This window comes from Heterodontus francisci, chromosome 33 (genome assembly GCF_036365525.1).
Source record: "Heterodontus francisci isolate sHetFra1 chromosome 33, sHetFra1.hap1, whole genome shotgun sequence".
Classification (NCBI taxonomy): domain Eukaryota; kingdom Metazoa; phylum Chordata; class Chondrichthyes; order Heterodontiformes; family Heterodontidae; genus Heterodontus; species Heterodontus francisci.
In genome coordinates this window covers 2,331,426-2,348,894 of record NC_090403.1, presented here as the reverse complement: position 1 = coordinate 2,348,894, position 17,469 = coordinate 2,331,426, and positions in this window count along the sequence as shown.

The following is a 17,469-nucleotide window of genomic DNA, read 5'->3' as shown; positions in this document are numbered from 1 at the left end:
AGAGACACCAGTCAGTGTACAGATATCTCCCTGAGAGACAGGGACTGAGAGACACCACTCAGTGTATAGATATCTCCCTGAGAGACAGGGACTGAGAGACACCAGTCAGTGTACAGATATCTCCCTGAGAGAGAGGGACTGAGATACACCACTCAGTGTACAGATATCTCCCTGAGAGACAGGGACTGAGAGACACCAGTCAGTGTACAGATATCTCCCTGAGAGAGAGGGACTGTGAGACACCACTCAGAGTACAGATATCTCCCTGAGAGACAGGGACTGAGAGACACCAGTCAGTGCACAGATATCTCCCTGAGAGACAAGGACAGAGAGACACCAGTCAGAGTACAGATATCTCCCTGAGAGACAGGGACTGAGAGACACCAGTCAGTGTACAGATATCTCCCTGAGAGACAGGGACTGAGAGACACCAGTCAGTGTACAGATATCTCCCTGAGAGACAGGGACTGAGAGACACCACTCAGTGTATAGATATCTCCCTGAGAGACAGGGACTGAGAGACACCAGTCAGTGTACAAATATCTCCCTGAGAGAGAGGGACTGAGAGAAACCAGTCAGTGCACAGATATCTCCCTGTGAGAGAGGGACTGTGAGACACCACTCAGAGTACAGATATCTCCCTGAGAGAGAGGGACTGAGAGACACCAGTCAGTGTACAGATATCTCCCTGAGAGAGAGGGACTGAGAGACACCAGTCAGTGTACAGATATCTCCCTGAGAGACAGGGACTGAGAGACACCAGTCAGTGCACAGATATCTCCCTGAGAGAGAGGGACTGAGAGACACCATTCAGTGTACAGATATCTCCCTGAGAGAGAGGGACTGAGAGACACCACTCAGTGTACAGATATCTCCCTGAGAGACAGGGACTGAGAGACACCACTCAGTGTACAGATATCTCCCTGAGAGAGAGGGACTGAGAGACACCAGTCAGTGTACAGATATCTCCCTGAGAGAGAGGGACTGAGAGACACCACTCAGTGTACAGATATCTCCCTGAGAGACAGGGACTGAGAGACACCAGTCAGTGCACAGATATCTCCCTGAGAGACAGGGACTGAGAGACACCAGTCAGTGTACAGATATCTCCCTGAGAGACAGGGACTGAGAGACACCAGTCAGTGTACATATATCTCCCTGAGAGAGAGGGACTGAGAGACACCAGTCAGTGCACAGATATCTCCCTGAGAGACAGGGACTGAGAGACACCAGTCAGTGTACAGATATCTCCCTGAGAGACAGGGACTGAGAGACACCAGTCAGTGTACAGATATCTCCCTGAGAGAGAGGGACTGAGAGACACCAGTCAGTGTACAGATATCTCCCTGAGAGACAGGGACTGAGAGACAGCACTCAGTGTACAGATATCTCCCTGAGAGACAGGGGCTGTGAGACACCACTCAGTGTACAGATATCTCCCTGAGAGAGAGGGACTGAGAGACACCAGTCAGTGTACAGATATCTCCCTGAGAGAGAGGGACTGAGGTACACCAGTCAGTGTACAGATATCTCCCTGAGAGACAGGGACTGAGAGACACCACTCAGTGTATAGATATCTCCCTGAGAGACAGGGACTGAGAGACACCAGTCAGTGTACAGATATCTCCCTGAGAGAGAGGGACTGAGATACACCACTCAGTGTACAGATATCTCCCTGAGAGACAGGGACTGAGAGACACCAGTCAGTGTACAGATATCTCCCTGAGAGAGAGGGACTGTGAGACACCACTCAGAGTACAGATATCTCCCTGAGAGACAGGGACTGAGAGACACCAGTCAGTGCACAGATATCTCCCTGAGAGACAAGGACAGAGAGACACCAGTCAGAGTACAGATATCTCCCTGAGAGACAGGGACTGAGAGACACCAGTCAGTGTACAGATATCTCCCTGAGAGACAGGGACTGAGAGACACCAGTCAGTGTACAGATATCTCCCTGAGAGACAGGGACTGAGAGACACCACTCAGTGTATGGATATCTCCCTGAGAGACAGGGACTGAGAGACACCAGTCAGTGTACAAATATCTCCCTGAGAGAGAGGGACTGAGAGAAACCAGTCAGTGCACAGATATCTCCCTGTGAGAGAGGGACTGTGAGACACCACTCAGAGTACAGATATCTCCCTGAGAGAGAGGGACTGAGAGACACCAGTCAGTGTACAGATATCTCCCTGAGAGAGAGGGACTGAGAGACACCAGTCAGTGTACAGATATCTCCCTGAGAGACAGGGACTGAGAGACACCAGTCAGTGCACAGATATCTCCCTGAGAGAGAGGGACTGAGAGACATCATTCAGTGTACAGATATCTCCCTGAGAGAGAGGGACTGAGAGACACCACTCAGTGTACAGATATCTCCCTGAGAGACAGGGACTGAGAGACACCAGTCAGTGTACAGATATCTCCCTGAGAGAGAGGGACTGAGAGACACCAGTCAGTGTACAGATATCTCCCTGAGAGACAGGGACTGAGAGACACCACTCAGTGTACAGATATCTCCCTGAGAGACAGGGACTGAGAGACACCAGTCAGTGCACAGATATCTCCCTGAGAGACAGGGACTGAGAGACACCAGTCAGTGTACAGATATCTCCCTGAGAGACAGGGACTGAGAGACACCAGTCAGTGTACATATATCTCCCTGAGAGAGAGGGACTGAGAGACACCAGTCAGTGCACAGATATCTCCCTGAGAGACAGGGACTGAGAGACACCAGTCAGTGTACAGATATCTCCCTGAGAGACAGGGACTGAGAGACACCAGTCAGTGTACAGATATCTCCCTGAGAGAGAGGGACTGAGAGACACCAGTCAGTGTACAGATATCTCCCTGAGAGACAGGGACTGAGAGACAGCACTCAGTGTACAGATATCTCCCTGAGAGACAGGGGCTCTGAGACACCACTCAGTGTACAGATATCTCCCTGAGAGAGAGGGACTGAGAGACACCAGTCAGTGTACAGATATCTCCCTGAGAGAGAGGGACTGAGAGACACCAGTCAGTGTACAGATATCTCCCTGAGAGACAGGGACTGAGAGACACCACTCAGTGTATAGATATCTCCCTGAGAGACAGGGACTGAGAGACACCAGTCAGTGTACAGATATCTCCCTGAGAGAGAGGGACAGAGATACACCACTCAGTGTACAGATATCTCCCTGAGAGACAGGGACTGAGAGACACCAGTCAGTGTACAGATATCTCCCTGAGAGAGAGGGACTGTGAGACACCACTCAGAGTACAGATATCTCCCTGAGAGACAGGGACTGAGAGACACCAGTCAGTGCACAGATATCTCCCTGAGAGACAAGGACAGAGAGACACCAGTCAGAGTACAGATATCTCCCTGAGAGACAGGGACTGAGAGACACCAGTCAGTGTACAGATATCTCCCTGAGAGACAGGGACTGAGAGACACCAGTCAGTGTACAGATATCTCCCTGAGAGACAGGGACTGAGAGACACCACTCAGTGTATAGATATCTCCCTGAGAGACAGGGACTGAGAGACACCAGTCAGTGCACAAATATCTCCCTGAGAGAGAGGGACTGAGAGAAACCAGTCAGTGCACAGATATCTCCCTGTGAGAGAGGGACTGTGAGACACCACTCAGAGTACAGATATCTCCCTGAGAGAGAGGGACTGAGAGACACCAGTCAGTGTACAGATATCTCCCTGAGAGAGAGGGACTGAGAGACACCAGTCAGTGTACAGATATCTCCCTGAGAGACAGGGACTGAGAGACACCAGTCAGTGCACAGATATCTCCCTGAGAGAGAGGGACTGAGAGACACCATTCAGTGTACAGATATCTCCCTGAGAGAGAGGGACTGAGAGACACCACTCAGTGTACAGATATCTCCCTGAGAGACAGGGATTAAGAGACACCACTCAGTGTACAGATATCTCCCTGAGAGAGAGGGACTGAGAGACACCAGTCAGTGTACAGATATCTCCCTGAGAGACAGGGACTGAGAGACACCACTCAGTGTACAGATATCTCCCTGAGAGACAGGGACTGAGAGACACCAGTCAGTGCACAGATATCTCCCTGAGAGACAGGGACTGAGAGACACCAGTCAGTGTACAGATATCTCCCTGAGAGACAGGGACTGAGAGACACCAGTCAGTGTACATATATCTCCCTGAGAGAGAGGGACTGAGAGACACCAGTCAGTGTACAGATACCTCCCCGAGAGAGGGACTGAGAGACACCACTCAGTGTACATATATCTCCCTGAGAGACAGGGACTGAGAGACACCACTCAGTGTACAGATATCTCCCTGAGAGAGAGGGACTGAGAGACACCAGTCAGTGTACATATATCTCCCTGAGAGAGAGGGACTGAGAGACACCAGTCAGTGTACAGATATCTCCCTGAGAGACAGGGACTGAGAGACACCAGTCAGTGTACATATATCTCCCTGAGAGACAGGGACTGAGAGACACCACTCAGTGTACAGATACCTCCCCGAGAGAGGGACTGAGAGACACCAGTCAGTGTACATATATCTCCCTGAGAGACAGGGACTGAGAGACACCAGTCAGTGTACAGATACCTCCCAGAGAGAGAGGGAGTGAGAGACACCATTCAGTGTACAGTTATCTCCCTGAGAGAGAGGGACTGAGAGACACCACTCAGTGTACAGATATCTCCCTGAGAGAGAGGGACTGAGAGACACCACTCAGTGTACAGATATCTCCCTGAGAGAGAGGGACTGAGAGACACCACTCAGTGTACAGATATCTCCCTGAGAGACAGGGACTGAGAGACACCACTCAGTGTACAGATATCTCCCTGAGAGACAGGGACTGAGAGACACCACTCAGTGTACAGATTTCTCCCTGAGAGACAGGGACTGAGAGACACCAGTCAGTGTACAGATATCGCCCTGAGAGAGAGGGACTGAGAGACACCAGTCATTGTACAGATATCTCCCTGAGAGAGAGGGACTGAGAGACACCATTCAGTGTACAGATATCTCCCTGAGAGAGAGGGACTGAGAGACACCAGTCAGCGTACAGATATCTCCCTGAGAGAGAGGGACTGTGAGACACCAGTCAGTGTACAGATATCTCCCTGAGAGAGAGGGACTGTGAGACACCACTCAGTGTACAGATATCTCCCTGAGAGACAGGGACTGAGAGACACCAGTCAGTGTACAGATATCTCCCTGAGAGAGAGGGGCTGAGAGACACCACTCAGTGTACAGATATCTCCCTGAGAGAGAGGGACTGTGAGACACCACTCAGTGTACAGATATCTCCCTGAGAGACAGGGACTGAGAGACACCACTCAGTGTACAGATATCTCCCTGAGAGAGAGGGACTGAGAGACACCACTCAGTGTACAGATTTCTCCCTAAGAGACAGGGACTGAGAGACACCAGTCAGTGTACAGATATCTCCCTGAGAGACAGGGGCTGTGAGACACCACTCAGTGTACAGATATCTCCCTGAGAGAGAGGGACTGAGAGACACCAGTCAGTGTACAGATATCTCCCTGAGAGAGAGGGACTGTGAGACACCACTCAGTGTATAGATATCTCCCTGACAGACAGGGACTGAGAGACACCAGTCAGTGTACAGATATCTCCCTGAGAGAGAGGGACTGAGAGACACCACTCAGTGTATAGATATCTCCCTGACAGACAGGGACTGAGAGACACCAGTCAGTGTACAGATATCTCCCTGAGAGACAGGGGCTGTGAGACACCACTCAGTGTACAGATATCTCCCTGAGAGAGAGGGACTGAGAGACACCAGTCAGTGTACAGATATCTCCCTGAGAGAGAGGGACTGAGAGACACCAGTCAGTGTACATATATCTCCCTGAGAGACAGGGACTGAGAGACACCACTCAGTGTACATATATCTCCCTGAGAGAGAGGGACTCTGAGACACCACTCAGTGTACAGTTATCTCCCTGAGAGACAGGGACTGAGACACCAGTCAGTGTACAGATACCTCCCTGAGAGAGAGGGACTGAGAGACACCAGTCAGTGTACATATATCTCCCTGAGAGACAGGGACTGAGAGACACCACTCAGTGTACAGATATCTCCCTGAGAGACAGGGACTGAGAGACACCACTCAGTGTACAGATATCTCCCTGAGAGAGAGGGACTGAGAGACACCAGTCAGTGTACATATATCTCCCTGAGAGACAGGGACTGAGAGACACCACTCAGTGTACATATATCTCCCTGAGAGAGAGGGACGCTGAGACACCACTCAGTGTACAGATATCTCCCTCAGAGACAGGGACTGAGAGACACCAGTCAGTGTACAGATACCTCCCTGAGAGAGAGGGACTGAGAGACACCAGTCAGTGTACATATATCTCCCTGAGAGACAGGGACTGAGAGACACCACTCAGTGTACAGATATCTCCCTGAGAGACAGGGACTGAGAGACACCACTCAGTGTACAGATATCTCCCTGAGAGACAGGGACTGAGAGACACCAGTCAGTGTACAGATATCTCCCTGAGAGAGAGGGATTGAGAGACACCACTCAGTATACAGATATCTCCCTGAGAGAGAGGGACTGTGAGACACCACTCAGTGTACAGATATCTCCCTGAGAGAGAGGGACTGTGAGACACCACTCAGTGTGCAGATATCTCCCTGAGAGAGAGGGACTGAGAGACACTAGTCAGCGTACAGATATCTCCCTGAGAGAGAGGGACTGAGAGACACCAGTCAGTGTACAGATATCTCCCTGAGAGTCAGGGACTGAGAGACACCAGTCAGTGTACAGATATCTCCCTGAGAGAGAGGGACTGAGAGACACCAGTCAGTGTACAGATATCTCCCTGAGAGAGAGGGACTGAGAGACACCACTCAGTGTACAGATATCTCCCTGAGAGAGAGGGACTGAGAGACACCAGTCAGCGGACAGATATCTCCCTGAGAGAGAGGGGCTGAGAGACACCAGTCAGTGTACAGATATCTCCCTGAGAGAGAGGGACTGAGAGACACCAGTCAGTGTACAGATATCTCCCTGAGAGACAGGGACTGAGAGACACCAGTCAGTGTACTGATGTCTCCCTGAGAGACAGGGACTGAGAGACACCATTCAGTGTACAGATACCTCCCTGAGAGAGAGGGACTGAGAGACACCACTCAGTGTACAGATATCTCCCTGAGAGAGAGGGACTGTGAGACACCACTCAGTGTGCAGATATCTCCCTGAGAGACAGGGACTGAGAGACACCAGTCAGTGTACAGATATCTCCCTGAGAGAGAGGGACTGAGAGACACCACACAGTGTACAGATTTCTCCCTGAGAGACAGGGACTGAGAGACACCAGTCAGTGTACAGATATCTCCCTGAGAGAGAGGGACTGATAGACACCACTCAGTGTACAGATATCTCCCTGAGAGACAGGGACTGAGAGACACCAGTCAGTGTACAGATATCTCCCTGAGAGAGAGGGACTGTGAGACACCACTCAGTGTACAGATATCTCCCTGAGAGACAGGGACTGAGAGACACCAGTCAGTGCACAGATATCTCCCTGAGAGAGAGGGACTGAGAGACACCACTCAGTGTACAGATATCTCCCTGAGAGACCGGGACTGAGACACCAGTCAGTGTACAGATATCTCCCTGAGAGAGAGGGACTGAGAGACACCAGTCAGTGTACAGATATCTCCCTGAGAGTCAGGGACTGAGAGACACCAGTCAGTGTACAGATATCTCCCTGAGAGAGAGGGACTGAGAGACACCAGTCAGTGTACAGATATCTCCCTGAGAGAGAGGGACTGAGAGACACCAGTCAGTGTACATATATCTCCCTGAGAGACAGGGACTGAGAGACACCACTCAGTGTACAGATACCTCCCTGAGAGAGAGGGACTGAGAGACACCAGTCAGTGTACATATATCTCCCTGAGAGACAGGGACTGAGAGACACCAGTCAGTGTACAGATATCTCCCTGAGAGAGAGGGACTGAGAGACACCACTCAGTGTACAGATATCTCCCTGAGAGAGAGGGACTGAGAGACACCACTCAGTGTACAGATATCTCCCTGAGAGACAGGGACAGAGAGACACCACTCAGTGTACAGATATCTCCCTGAGAGACAGGGACTGAGAGACACCACTCAGTGTACAGATATCTCCCTGAGAGAGAGGACTGAGAGACACCACTCAGTGTACAGATGTCTCCCTGAGAGAGAGGGACTGAGAGACACCAGTCAGTGTACATATATCTCCCTGAGAGAAAGGGACTGAGAGACACCACTCAGTGTACAGATACCTCCCTGAGAGAGAGGGACTGAGAGACACCAGTCAGTGTACATATATCTCCCTGAGAGACAAGGACTGAGAGACACCAGTCAGTGTACAGATATCTCCCTGAGTGAGAGGGACTGAGAGACACCACTCAGTGTACAGATATCTCCCTGAGAGAGAGGGACTGAGAGACACCAGTCAGTGTACATATATCTCCCTGAGAGACAGGGACTGAGAGACACCACTCAGTGTACAGATACCTCCCCGAGAGAGGGACTGAGATACACCAGTCAGTGTACATATATCTCCCTGAGAGACAGGGACTGAGAGACACCAGTCAGTGTACAGATATCTCCCTGAGAGAGAGGGACTGAGAGGCACCACTCAGTGTACAGATATCTCCCTGAGAGACAGGGACTGAGAGACACCAGTCAGCGTTCATATATCTCCCTGAGAGACAGGGACTGAGAGACACCACTCAGTGTACAGATACCTCCCAGAGAGAGAGGGACTGAGAGACACCACTCAGTGTACATATATCTCCCTGAGAGACAGGGACTGAGAGACACCAGTCAGTGTACAGTTATCTCCCTGAGAGAGAGGGACTGAGAGACACCACTCAGTGTACAGATATCTCCCTGAGAGAGAGGGACTGAGAGACACCACTCAGTGTACAGATATCTCCCTGAGAGACAGGGACTGAGAGACACCACTCAGTGTACAGATATCTCCCTGAGAGAGAGGGACTGAGAGACACCACTCAGTGTACAGATTTCTCCCTGAGAGACAGGGACTGAGAGACACCAGTCAGTGTACAGATATCTCCCTGAGAGAGAGGGACTGAGAGACACCAGTCAGTGTACAGATATCTCCCTGAGAGAGACAGGGACTGAGAGACACCACTCAGTGTACAGATATCTCCCTGAGAGAGAGGGACTGAGAGACACCAGTCAGCGTACAGATATCTTGCTGAGGGAGAGGGACTGAGAGACACCAGTCAGTGTACAGATATCTCCCTGAGAGAGAGGGACTGTGAGACACCACTCAGTGTACAGATATCTCCCTGAGAGACAGGGACTGAGAGACACCAGTCAGTGTACAGATATCTCCCTGAGAGAGAGGGACTGAGAGACACCACTCAGTGTACAGATATCTCCCTGAGAGAGAGGGACTGTGAGACACCACTCAGTGTACAGATATCTCCCTGAGAGACAGGGACTGAGAGACACCAGTCAGTGTACAGATATCTCCCTGAGAGAGAGGGACTGAGAGACACCAGTCAGTGTACATATATCTCCCTCAGAGACAGGGACTGAGAGACACCACTCAGTGTACATATACCTCCCTGAGAGAGAGGGACTGAGAGACACCAGTCAGTGTACATATATCTCCCTGAGGCACAGAGACTGAGAGACACCACTCAGGGTTCAGATATCTCCCTGAGAGACAGGGACTGAGAGACACCAGTCAGTGTACAGATACCTCCCTGAGAGAGAGGGTCTGAGAGACACCAGTCAGTGTACATATATTTCCCTGAGAGACAGGGACTGAGAGACACCAGTCAGTGTACATATATCTCTCTGAGAGACAGGGACTGAGAGACACCACTCAGTGTACAGATACCTCCCTGAGAGAGAGGGACTGAGAGACACCAGTCAGTGTACATATATCTCCCTGAGAGACAAGGACTGAGAGACACCAGTCAGTGTACAGATATCTCCCTGAGAGAGAGGGACTGAGAGACACCACTCAGTGTACAGATATCTCCCTGAGAGAGAGGGACTGAGAGACACCAGTCAGCGTACAGATATCTCCCTGAGAGAGAGGGACTGAGAGACACCAGTCAGTGTACAGATATCTCCCTGAGAGAGAGGGACTGAGAGACACCACTCAGTGTACAGATTTCTCCCTGAGAGAGAGGGACTGAGAGACACCAGTCAGTGTACAGATATCTCCCTGAGAGACAGGGGCTGTGAGACACCACTCAGTGTACAGATATCTCCCTGAGAGAGAGGGACTGAGAGACACCAGTCAGTGTACAGATATCTCCCTGAGAGAGAGGGACTGAGAGACACCAGTCAGTGTACAGATATCTCCCTGAGAGACAGGGACTGAGAGACACCACTCAGTGTACAGATTTCTCCCTGAGAGACAGGGACTGAGAGACACCAGTCAGTGTACAGATATCTCCCTGAGAGAGAGGGACTGAGATACACCACTCAGTGTACAGATATCTCCCTGAGAGACAGGGACTGAGAGACACCAGTCAGTGTACAGATATCTCCCTGAGAGAGAGGGACTGTGAGACACCACTCAGAGTACAGATATCTCCCTGAGAGACAGGGACTGAGAGACACCAGTCAGTGCACAGATATCTCCCTGAGAGACAAGGACAGAGAGACACCAGTCAGAGTACAGATAACTCCCTGAGAGACAGGGACTGAGAGACACCAGTCAGTGTACAGATATCTCCCTGAGAGACAGGGACTGAGAGACACCAGTCAGTGTACAGATATCTCCCTGAGAGACAGGGACTGAGAGACACCACTCAGTGTATAGATATCTCCCTGAGAGACAGGGACTGAGAGACACCAGTCAGTGTACAAATATCTCCCTGAGAGAGAGGGACTGAGAGAAACCAGTCAGTGCACAGATATCTCCCTGTGAGAGAGGGACTGTGAGACACCACTCAGAGTACAGATATCTCCCTGAGAGAGAGGGACTGAGAGACACCAGTCAGTGTACAGATATATCCCTGAGAGAGAGGGACTGAGAGACACCAGTCAGTGTACAGATATCTCCCTGAGAGACAGGGACTGAGAGACACCAGTCAGTGCACAGATATCTCCCTGAGAGAGAGGGACTGAGAGACACCATTCAGTGTACAGATATCTCCCTGAGAGAGAGGGACTGAGAGACACCACTCAGTGTACAGATATCTCCCTGAGAGACAGGGACTGAGAGACACCACTCAGTGTACAGATATCTCCCTGAGAGAGAGGGACTGAGAGACACCAGTCAGTGTACAGATATCTCCCTGAGAGACAGGGACTGAGAGACACCACTCAGTGTACAGATATCTCCCTGAGAGACAGGGACTGAGAGACACAAGTCAGTGCACAGATATCTCCCTGAGAGACAGGGACTGAGAGACACCAGTCAGTGTACAGATATCTCCCTGAGAGACAGGGACTGAGAGACACCAGTCAGTGTACATATATCTCCCTGAGAGAGAGGGACTGAGAGACACCAGTCAGTGCACAGATATCTCCCTGAGAGACAGGGACTGAGAGACACCAGTCAGTGTACAGATATCTCCCTGAGAGACAGGGACTGAGAGACACCAGTCAGTGTACAGATATCTCCCTGAGAGAGAGGGACTGAGAGACACCAGTCAGTGTACAGATATCTCCCTGAGAGACAGGGACTGAGAGACAGCACTCAGTGTACAGATATCTCCCTGAGAGACAGGGGCTGTGAGACACCACTCAGTGTACAGATATCTCCCTGAGAGAGGGGGACTGAGAGACACCAGTCAGTGTACAGATATCTCCCTGAGAGAGAGGGACTGAGAGACACCAGTCAGTGTACAGATATCTCCCTGAGAGACAGGGACTGAGAGACACCACTCAGTGTATAGATATCTCCCTGAGAGACAGGGACTGAGAGACACCAGTCAGTGTACAGATATCTCCCTGAGAGAGAGGGACTGAGATACACCACTCAGTGTACAGATATCTCCCTGAGAGACAGGGACTGAGAGACGCCAGTCAGTGTACAGATATCTCCCTGAGAGAGAGGGACTGTGAGACACCACTCAGAGTACAGATATCTCCCTGAGAGACAGGGACTGAGAGACACCAGTCAGTGCACAGATATCTCCCTGAGAGACAAGGACAGAGAGACACCAGTCAGAGTACAGATATCTCCCTGAGAGACAGGGACTGAGAGACACCAGTCAGTGTACAGATATCTCCCTGAGAGACAGGGACTGAGAGACACCAGTCAGTGTACAGATATCTCCCTGAGAGACAGGGACTGAGAGACACCACTCAGTGTATAGATATCTCCCTGAGAGACAGGGACTGAGAGACACCAGTCAGTGTACAAATATCTCCCTGAGAGAGAGGGACTGAGAGAAACCAGTCAGTGCACAGATATCTCCCTGTGAGAGAGGGACTGTGAGACACCACTCAGAGTACAGATATCTCCCTGAGAGAGAGGGACTGAGAGACACCAGTCAGTGTACAGATATCTCCCTGAGAGAGAGGGACTGAGAGACACCAGTCAGTGTACAGATATCTCCCTGAGAGACAGGGACTGAGAGACACCAGTCAGTGCACAGATATCTCCCTGAGAGAGAGGGACTGAGAGACACCATTCAGTGTACAGATATCTCCCTGAGAGAGAGGGTCTGAGAGACACCACTCAGTGTACAGATATCTCCCTGAGAGACAGGGACTGAGAGACACCACTCAGTGTACAGATATCTCCCTGAGAGAGAGGGACTGAGAGACACCAGTCAGTGTACAGATATCTCCCTGAGAGACAGGGACTGAGAGACACCACTCAGTGTACAGATATCTCCCTGAGAGACAGGGACTGAGAGACACCAGTCAGTGCACAGATATCTCCCTGAGAGACAGGGACTGAGAGACACCAGTCAGTGTACAGATATCTCCCTGAGAGACAGGGACTGAGAGACACCAGTCAGTGTACATATATCTCCCTGAGAGAGAGGGACTGAGAGACACCAGTCAGTGCACAGATATCTCCCTGAGAGACAGGGACTGAGAGACACCAGTCAGTGTACAGATATCTCCCTGAGAGACAGGGACTGAGAGACACCAGTCAGTGTACAGATATCTCCCTGAGAGAGAGGGACTGAGAGACACCAGTCAGTGTACAGATATCTCCCTGAGAGACAGGGACTGAGAGACAGCACTCCGTGTACAGATATCTCCCTGAGAGAGAGGGACTGAGAGACACCAGTCAGTGTACAGATACCTCCCCGAGAGAGGGACTGAGAGACACCACTCAGTGTACATATATCTCCCTGAGAGACAGGGACTGAGAGACACCACTCAGTGTACAGATATCTCCCTGAGAGAGAGGGACTGAGAGACACCAGTCAGTGTACATATATCTCCCTGAGAGAGAGGGACTGAGAGACACCAGTCAGTGTACAGATATCTCCCTGAGAGACAGGGACTGAGAGACACCAGTCAGTGTACATATATCTCCCTGAGAGACAGGGACTGAGAGACACCACTCAGTGTACAGATACCTCCCCGAGAGAGGGACTGAGAGACACCAGTCAGTGTACATATATCTCCCTGAGAGACAGGGACTGAGAGACACCAGTCAGTGTACAGATACCTCCCAGAGAGAGAGGGAGTGAGAGACACCATTCAGTGTACAGTTATCTCCCTGAGAGAGAGGGACTGAGAGACACCACTCAGTGTACAGATATCTCCCTGAGAGAGAGGGACTGAGAGACACCACTCAGTGTACAGATATCTCCCTGAGAGAGAGGGACTGAGAGACACCACTCAGTGTACAGATATCTCCCTGAGAGACAGGGACTGAGAGACACCACTCAGTGTACAGATATCTCCCTGAGAGACAGGGACTGAGAGACACCACTCAGTGTACAGATTTCTCCCTGAGAGACAGGGACTGAGAGACACCAGTCAGTGTACAGATATCGCCCTGAGAGAGAGGGACTGAGAGACACCAGTCATTGTACAGATATCTCCCTGAGAGAGAGGGACTGAGAGACACCATTCAGTGTACAGATATCTCCCTGAGAGAGAGGGACTGAGAGACACCAGTCAGCGTGCAGATATCTCCCTGAGAGAGAGGGACTGAGAGACACCAGTCAGTGTACAGATATCTCCCTGAGAGAGAGGGACTGTGAGACACCACTCAGTGTACAGATATCTCCCTGAGAGACAGGGACTGAGAGACACCAGTCAGTGTACAGATATCTCCCTGAGAGAGAGGGACTGAGAGACACCACTCAGTGTACAGATATCTCCCTGAGAGAGAGGGACTGTGAGACACCACTCAGTGTACAGATATCTCCCTGAGAGACAGGGACTGAGAGACACCACTCAGTGTACAGATATCTCCCTGAGAGAGAGAGGGACTGAGAGACACCACTCAGTGTACAGATTTCTCCCTAAGAGACAGGGACTGAGAGACACCAGTCAGTGTACAGATATCTCCCTGAGAGACAGGGGCTGTGAGACAGCACTCAGTGTACAGATATCTCCCTGAGAGAGAGGGACTGAGAGACACCAGTCAGTGTACAGATATCTCCCTGAGAGAGAGGGACTGTGAGACACCACTCAGTGTATAGATATCTCCCTGACAGACAGGGACTGAGAGACACAAGTCAGTGTACAGATATCTCCCTGAGAGAGAGGGACTGAGAGACACCACTCAGTGTATAGATATCTCCCTGACAGACAGGGACTGAGAGACACCAGTCAGTGTACAGATATCTCCCTGAGAGACAGGGGCTGTGAGACACCACTCAGTGTACGGATATCTCCCTGAGAGAGAGGGACTGAGAGACACCAGTCAGTGTACAGATATCTCCCTGAGAGAGAGGGACTGAGAGACACCAGTCAGTGTACATATATCTCCCTGAGAGACAGGGACTGAGAGACACCACTCAGTGTACATATATCTCCCTGAGAGAGAGGGACTCTGAGACACCACTCAGTGTACAGATATCTCCCTGAGAGACAGGGACTGAGACACCAGTCAGTGTACAGATACCTCCCTGAGAGAGAGGGACTGAGAGACACCAGTCAGTGTACATATATCTCCCTGAGAGACAGGGACTGAGAGACACCACTCAGTGTACAGATATCTCCCTGAGAGACAGGGACTGAGAGACACCACTCAGTGTACAGATATCTCCCTGAGAGAGAGGGACTGAGAGACACCAGTCAGTGTACATATATCTCCCTGAGAGAAAGGGACTGAGAGACACCACTCAGTGTACATGTATCTCCCTGAGAGAGAGGGACTCTGAGACACCACTCAGTGTACAGATATCTCCCTGAGAGACAGGGACTGAGAGACACCAGTCAGTGTACAGATACCTCCCTGAGAGAGAGGGACTGAGAGACACCAGTCAGTGTACATATATCTCCCTGAGAGACAGGGACTGAGAGACACCACTCAGTGTACAGATATCTCCCTGAGAGACAGGGACTGAGAGACACCACTCAGTGTACAGATATCTCCCTGAGAGACAGGGACTGAGAGACACCAGTCAGTGTACAGATATCTCCCTGAGAGAGAGGGATTGAGAGACACCACTCAGTGTACAGATATCTCCCTGAGAGAGAGGGAATGTGAGACACCACTCAGTGTACAGATATCTCCCTGAGAGAGAGGGACTGTGAGACACCACTCAGTGTGCAGATATCTCCCTGAGAGAGAGGGACTGAGAGACACTAGTCAGCGTACAGATATCTCCCTGAGAGAGAGGGACTGAGAGACACCAGTCAGTGTACAGATATCTCCCTGAGAGTCAGGGACTGAGAGACACCAGTCAGTGTACAGATATCTCCCTGAGAGAGAGGGACTGAGAGACACCAGTCAGTGTACAGATATCTCCCTGAGAGAGAGGGACTGAGAGACACCACTCAGTGTACAGATATCTCCCTGAGAGAGAGGGAATGAGAGACACCAGTCAGCGGACAGATATCTCCCTGAGAGAGAGGGGCTGAGAGACACCAGTCAGTGTACAGATATCTCCCTGAGAGAGAGGGACTGAGAGACACCAGTCAGTGTACAGATATCTCCCTGAGAGACAGGGACTGAGAGACACCAGTCAGTGTACTGATGTCTCCCTGAGAGACAGGGACTGAGAGACACCATTCAGTGTACAGATACCTCCCTGAGAGAGAGGGACTGAGAGACACCACTCAGTGTACAGATATCTCCCTGAGAGAGAGGGACTGTGAGACACCACTCAGTGTGCAGATATCTCCCTGAGAGACAGGGACTGAGAGACACCAGTCAGTGTACAGATATCTCCCTGAGAGAGAGGGACTGAGAGACACCACACAGTGTACAGATTTCTCCCTGAGAGACAGGGACTGAGAGACACCAGTCAGTGTACAGATATCTCCCTGAGAGAGAGGGACTGATAGACACCACTCAGTGTACAGATATCTCCCTGAGAGACAGGGACTGAGAGACACCAGTCAGTGTACAGATATCTCCCTGAGAGAGAGGGACTGTGAGACACCACTCAGTGTACAGATATCTCCCTGAGAGACAGGGACTGAGAGACACCAGTCAGTGCACAGATATCTCCCTGAGAGAGAGGGACTGAGAGACACCACTCAGTGTACAGATATCTCCCTGAGAGACAGGGACTGAGACACCAGTCAGTGTACAGATATCTCCCTGAGAGAGAGGGACTGAGAGACACCAGTCAGTGTACAGATATCTCCCTGAGAGTCAGGGACTGAGAGACACCAGTCAGTGTACAGATATCTCCCTGAGAGAGAGGGACTGAGAGACACCAGTCAGTGTACAGATATCTCCCTGAGAGAGAGGGACTGAGAGACACCAGTCAGTGTACATATATCTCCCTGAGAGACAGGGACTGAGAGACACCACTCAGTGTACAGATACCTCCCTGAGAGAGAGGGACTGAGAGACACCAGTCAGTGTACATATATCTCCCTGAGAGACAGGGACTGAGAGACACCAGTCAGTGTACAGATATCTCCCTGAGAGAGAGGGACTGAGAGACACCACTCAGTGTACAGATATCTCCCTGAGAGAGAGGGACTGAGAGACACCAGTCAGCGGACAGATATCTCCCTGAGAGAGAGGGACTGAGAGACACCAGTCAGTGTACAGATATCTCCCTGAGAGAGAGGGACTGTGAGACACCACTCAGTGTACAGATATCTCCCTGAGAGACAGGGACTGAGAGACACCAGTCAGTGTACAGATATCTCCCTGAGACAGAGGGACTGAGAGACACCACTCAGTGTACAGATATCTCCCTGAGAGAGAGGGACTGTGAGACACCACTCAGTGTGCAGATATCTCCCTGAGGGACAGGGACTGAGAGACACCAGTCAGTGTACAGATATCTCCCTGAGAGAGAGGGACTGAGAGACACCAGTCAGTGTACAGATATCTCCCTGAGAGAGAGGGGCTG